Raw genomic sequence first — 6,000 nt, 5'->3', positions numbered from 1 at the left:
TAAGGTTTGGGCTCGGTGTCGACTTTGCGGCCACCTCAGGGAAAGAGATTCAATGGTACTGAAATCGTGCTGGCTGGCCTTATGAAACTTTGGTCAAAAATGTCAGAAATCTGATCTTGCACAATTTCCAGCATCCTAGTGTGTCTAATGGGCTCAGCTGTTCTTACAGGGTCTACCATTCTTGCAAGATTTCAGCTGGGCTGAAACCAACAGGGCCGGCTCTAGGTTTTTTGCTGTCCCAAGCTAAAAAAAAAACAACTTCTGAGAGCGCAACTGCAGAAGCAAAAAAAAAAAAAAAAACCTTCCAGAATGCCGCCCCTGGAATTGCGCTGCCCCAAACACGTGCTTGGTTTGCTCGTGCTTAGAGCTGGTCCTGGAAACCAGAGCCAAAAACTAGTCTTCTCCTGGTTTTGGATGGTACCAAAAGCATAGGGTTGTGTTTGGGTCTGGGGATTTCAATTCAAAGCCTACCTCCTCTCTGACCGTCAGCCCCACAACCTACATTCAAAGAGGTTTTAAGTTTTGGCCCATTTGTCTAACTGAGACCAAAGATACTATTTGTGCATTCAAAAGAAAGTAAGAATACTCATTCCAGAAATGTTACAAAATTAGTTTTGGGGAGAAAGTGACACATTTACAATCTGGCTTCTGCTAACATAACTGAGGGGGTCTGAAGGATGCATATTATTAACATCATTACAGTGATCTAATGTACTAGGAATAGAAGCTTGAACATTCAGACACCAGGAATAAAATACGATTGTAAAAGTTGCTTCAGCATAGCCGATACAACTAGAGTGGTTACACAAGCTAAGTTACAGTGCACAGAAACAGGAGAAAATGTTTGAGTAGAAGTGCAGGGTAGGACAGTTCAGTTCATGCTGGTGTTTATGATGCCTCTTTGCTGTTACTAAGGGTTTGGGGGCTTAATAATTCAGCTGTTCAATCAGCTGCAATCTATTCATGGTTTCATAATTCTCCTATGTTACAAACAGAAACTTAGGCAAGAGCTATTTTCCACAGACACATGTGATAGGACTTCAGTTAGGCCTCATCTGTCTGACACTGCCACCCACACAAAAGCTCCATGATGACCTTGTCAAAATGGACTTTTTTACTTTCCAGTTACACTAATTCTGAGGTCTGTTTTTCTGGCATTAATCTTCCTTGGCTACCAGTCACTTGGTCTACAGACTGCACTGACTGACTAGCTTATGCATTTATACTAGCTAGGCTTCAGGGCAACAGCAGATCACCAACTTGGGGTTGGAAAGGTTTTCCTTCCCTGTCTTACATATTGAATATTTACAGTGGTCACCATTTAAGAGTCAGCATGTTCTACACAGGTCTAACTGAAACACCACCATTTCCCCTCCAAAAATTAGAATAGGAAATACTTGTGGTATCTATTGATAAATGCTGCCTCTAGAATGGTCACCACATCTGCCCACAGGTACTGCAGCACTGGCCACTTCTGGGAACAGATGGACCATTAGTCTATTCCTGTATGAGCTAGTCCCATCACATTCTGGACATCAGCAGTAACCCCCACTGCTGTGGTGATTCAAGCCACGCTGTCCTCTCTGACCATGCACTGCAAACTAGGGAACCAAACCTGCTCCCACTGAAGTCAATGGGAATTTCGCCACTGACAGCAGTGGAGACAGCACTGAGCCTTTTCAGAGCATGTGTAGGGCTCCACTGAATATTCTCACCAAGTCCACTTATAGCTCCATTAAAGTGTGACCCTGCTTGGCAAACCTCTGATAGATCAAACTGGAAGAACCTTAAAATTACACAAGCACATTTGAAGATTCTATTTCTCTTTGTGCTGAAGATATGGAGCCCTTGATCCATACTGGGTCCATGGTGACAGAATACTTTGCTCTGAAAAAGATGCAGAAGACACAGCACCTGCCCAAGGAACATAGAATCTAAAGAGAAAGACAAGTCAAAACACAGAGGCTATGGTAGAGTGACCAGATGTTCTGATTTTATAGGGGTAGTCCCAATATTTGGGTTTTTTTCTTATATAGATGCCTATTACCCCCACCCCCTGTCCCTATTTTTCACACTTGCTGTCTGGTCATCCTAAGCCAGGATTTGCTAACCTTTGGCACGCGGCTCGCCAGGGTGCTGGTTTGTTTACCTGCTGCGTTCACAGATTCTGCCGATCGCAGCTCCCACTGGCCGTGGTTTGCCACTCCAGGCCAATGAGGGCTGCAGGAAGTGGTGCGGGCCAAGTGATGTGCTGGCCACCACTTCCCGCCACCCTCATTGGTCTGGAGCGGCGAACCGCGGCCAGTGAGAGCCACGATCGGCAGAACCTGAGGACGTGGCAGGTAAACTAAGCAGCCTGGCCCGCTGGGGTGCTTACCCTGACGAGCCATGTGCCAAAGGTTGCCGATCCCTGCCCTAGGTTATGGTAGGGTGTGTACCCTACACTAACCCTGAAGGGGTAAATTAGGCCATAGGGGCCAATTATTCTATTAGGCTACAAGGTGGAGGAATTAAGGCTAAGAGGAAAGTCCTAATTAGGGGAAGCTTACCTGTGAAGGAACAAGAGGGGCTCCTATAAAGCCAGGATGATAATAGCAGAAAGGTGTTGCAAGGAAGAAGTCTGCTTTGCTCTATGGAGGAAGGGAGGTATGTTGGGGACTATAGGCATTAGACTGCAGTTATTTTCTGGAAGGAGAAGGAAGTTTGGGCTGGCAAACCCAGTGTGTGGGGAGCCAGAAGGAGTAGGAAAGGCTCAAGGAAAAGGCAGTGGGGTTCAGGGTGGTATTAAGAAGTGGGTCCCTGAGCTGGAAGACTGAGTAGAGGGTAGGCTTAGTGTTCCTTGCCAGCCATTGGGAAAGTAGTACCCTAGGGGCAGTGAATGAGCAGACTGCCTGAGACTGCTGGTGAGGAAAGACTTTGAAATGCTGGAAGAGGGGAATACACATAGTGACCTTTCCTGAGAGCCAAGTCACTGAAAGGGAGCATCCTGAGTTGCAGAGGGAGAGCAGCAGCAGGATATGCAGCCAGGAGCAGAAGGGGAGTTTGGGCCTGGAAAGAGCTAATCCCCAGAGCGGCCAGGAGGAGGTACCACCTGCAGTGCGTGGACCCCCCTGACAGAGGTCCAGAGGCTTCAAGCAGGTGTGGTTGTTTGGGTAAATTATAGAATGAGTGAATGGCAATATTTTTCTCCTGAATGGGCTTGCAGGTCAAGTAGAGGAGATCAGACATCTCCCTTCACACCTCAGACAGCAGGACAGGTAGATTTTTCTTTTTTTTCTTCAAAGGAATGATTCATGGCAGCTGGCAATTGAGCACCTGGCAACTGTTCAGAGGCTGTTAATACAGAACAGCTATCTCCAAAAAACAATCTGTTCCAGCCATGCAGGTGGCCTGCTTTTTGTTTCTTCTGAATTCTATGGGACTTGCTGAATTACTCAACTCTCCAACCTGAAATCTCAGTTATACTAGGATAAGTTACATCTTCACCCACCCAAAGGCCCTTTTACACTGCCAGAGAGGTGTAAAGTGGCCTTCATGTAACTGCAAATTTAGGCTATTATGCCTCAATCTCTAGAAAAGGAACTTTCGACACTGCCCAAAAAATGTTTCTGTGGCCCAGCCAAACTGTGGGAGGAACACTACTAATGCAGTGCTGTGTAATTTTAATAGCAGCCCACACAGAGAGACAGCAGCCGGGTTCACCAAAAACAAAAGCATCAAGTTTTTTTTAACTGCTTTAAACATTTATTTTTAAATATACGTAAATCTTTGTTAGTAAATATAGAGCTAGCTCTGGTAGTACCCTACCCTTTTAATATACATGGGGCAGATCACACCCTTGCATGGTAAAATCCCAGCAAGAGGAAACTGTAGCCAGGGAGAACTCTGCTATGCTCCCCTCACAGAGATTCCCCACCTTATTCCATTCCTGAAACTTGCTGCCCCCAAATCCTGCAGTTCCCAGCTCTGGGCCCTTGGGGCATCCCCTGCTCCAAGCAGCCTCACTCCAGAGACTGTCCTGGCTGAAGCTGCCCTTAGAATTCCCTTTACAGCTGAGGCCTGTCAGCGTAGAAGAGACCAGAAGAAAAGAGAATAGGGCTTCAGGTCTTTCCATGGTAACCTCTACAGGGCTGGCGTGAGGACTCCATATACATGTCACCAGCCTGGACCCCTGCAATAAATGTGACACCACAGTAAGCTCTTTCCAGTTTCTTTGCAAATCCACTTGCTTCCAGGGAAACTCAGAAGCACTTAAACCACCACCTTGTTCCGACCCAGAATGAGGGATTCAGGAGGCTTCATTTGCTCTACGCTTCTACAGTAATTAATTTATTACCGAGACCATGTAACAACAATGCAATACACAGAAGTTCTGGGAAGATATTGATCTTTATTGCTGGCACCAGATGCCTCTCCTGGGTCAGAGCTGTAAAGGATAACACACCTGTGACATGGCAGAGGTCAGTAATCACTGACTCTGGCAGTTCCTACTGCAAACAAGATGGGCTCTGATAGAGGCCTGATTTTCACTGATGTTTTGCTATAGCATTTGGAACATTGCATACATGGAAATCATTACAGGAGAGTCAGAAAGACAAGACTGCCCACTGTGATTTTGTCCACACTAGGGGCGGCTCTAGGCATTTTGCCGCCCCAAGCACGGCAGGCAGGCAGCCTTCAGCGGCTTGCCTGTGGAGGGTCCGCTGGTCCCGCAGCTTAGGCGGACCTCCCGCAGGCACGCCTGGGGGAGGTCCTCCAAAGCCGGGGACCAGTGGACCCTCCGCAGGCAAGCCGCCGAGGGCAGCCTGCCTGCTGCCCTTGCGGCACTGGCAGAGTGCCCCCTGTGGCTTGCTGCCCCAAGCATGCGCTTGGCGTGCTGGGGCCTGGCAGCACCCCTGGTCCACACACAGCAAAGTAAAGACACACAAGGCTGGAGGAAATCTATCTTCACTGAACCACATGGCCCTCATTACTGAGGCAAGACCTAGCAGGGCTGAGACAAAGCAGAAACCACCCACACAGGTCTGTATGTGACCTACTGGAAGAAAGAGACTCAAAGTTACCACAATCTTCATCAGGAAAGTACCATTTCATTTGGGATGAAAAGGTGGATTCTCTGGTGACCAAGACTTCAATCCAGAAAAATGCCTTGGTGGTTTTGAGGTCAAGGCTACATATGGAAAGCCACTTTCAAAGCCATGAGAAGGAATTGGACTGAGTTTCAAGCACTGGAATGACAATTCTAGAAGAACAGGACCTGTCAGATCACTGCTAAAACCTGAAATAGAAAGGGAGGATGTAATAAGTTTTCTGGAGAGCTGTATCCCTGGAATCCTGAAACTTGAAGTTAAGGAAAGTTAAGTCCTAAATCTTCCACATACTGCCGGACTCTCAGTGTTGCTAACTCCAATTCAAAAATCATGAGTCAGGTCTTAAAAAATTATAGGATTGGCTTAAAAATCCTGAGATTTTAAAAAAATAATACATTTGGGGTTCTGGTTTATTTGCCTTCTGGATTTTGAGCCTCTAGGGTGTGCTGAGGTCATGTTTTCTAGCTTTTCTTCGCAACTATGAGGGCTTTAAACCTGCACTTTTTTGTATCAGAAAGCTGAGCTACCCAAACCCCATACTCCAGGAGCTGGATTTTTAACAATAACACCAAATATTGGTAGATTTGTGCTAAAATCACTAGAGTTGGCAAAAGCAGCAGAGAATCCTGTGGCACCTTATAGACTAACAGATGTTTTGGAGCATGAGCTTTCGTGGGTGAATACCCACTTCATCAGATGCACGTAGTAGAAATTTCCAGGGGCAGGTATATATATGCTAGCAAGCAAGCTAGAGATAACGAGGTTAGTTCAATCAGGGAGGATGAGGCCCTGTTCTAGCAGTTGAGGTGTGAAAACCGAAAGAAGAAACTGGTTCTGTAGTTGGCAAGCCATTCACAATCTTTGTTCAGTCCTGAGCTGATGGTGTCAAATTTGCAGATGAACTGAAGCT

The sequence above is a fragment of the Chelonoidis abingdonii genome, chromosome 2 (assembly GCF_003597395.2).
Source record: "Chelonoidis abingdonii isolate Lonesome George chromosome 2, CheloAbing_2.0, whole genome shotgun sequence".
NCBI lineage: Eukaryota > Metazoa > Chordata > Testudines > Testudinidae > Chelonoidis > Chelonoidis abingdonii.
The sequence above is the reverse complement of the archived record's forward strand: the minus strand, read 5'-3'. Positions refer to the sequence as shown.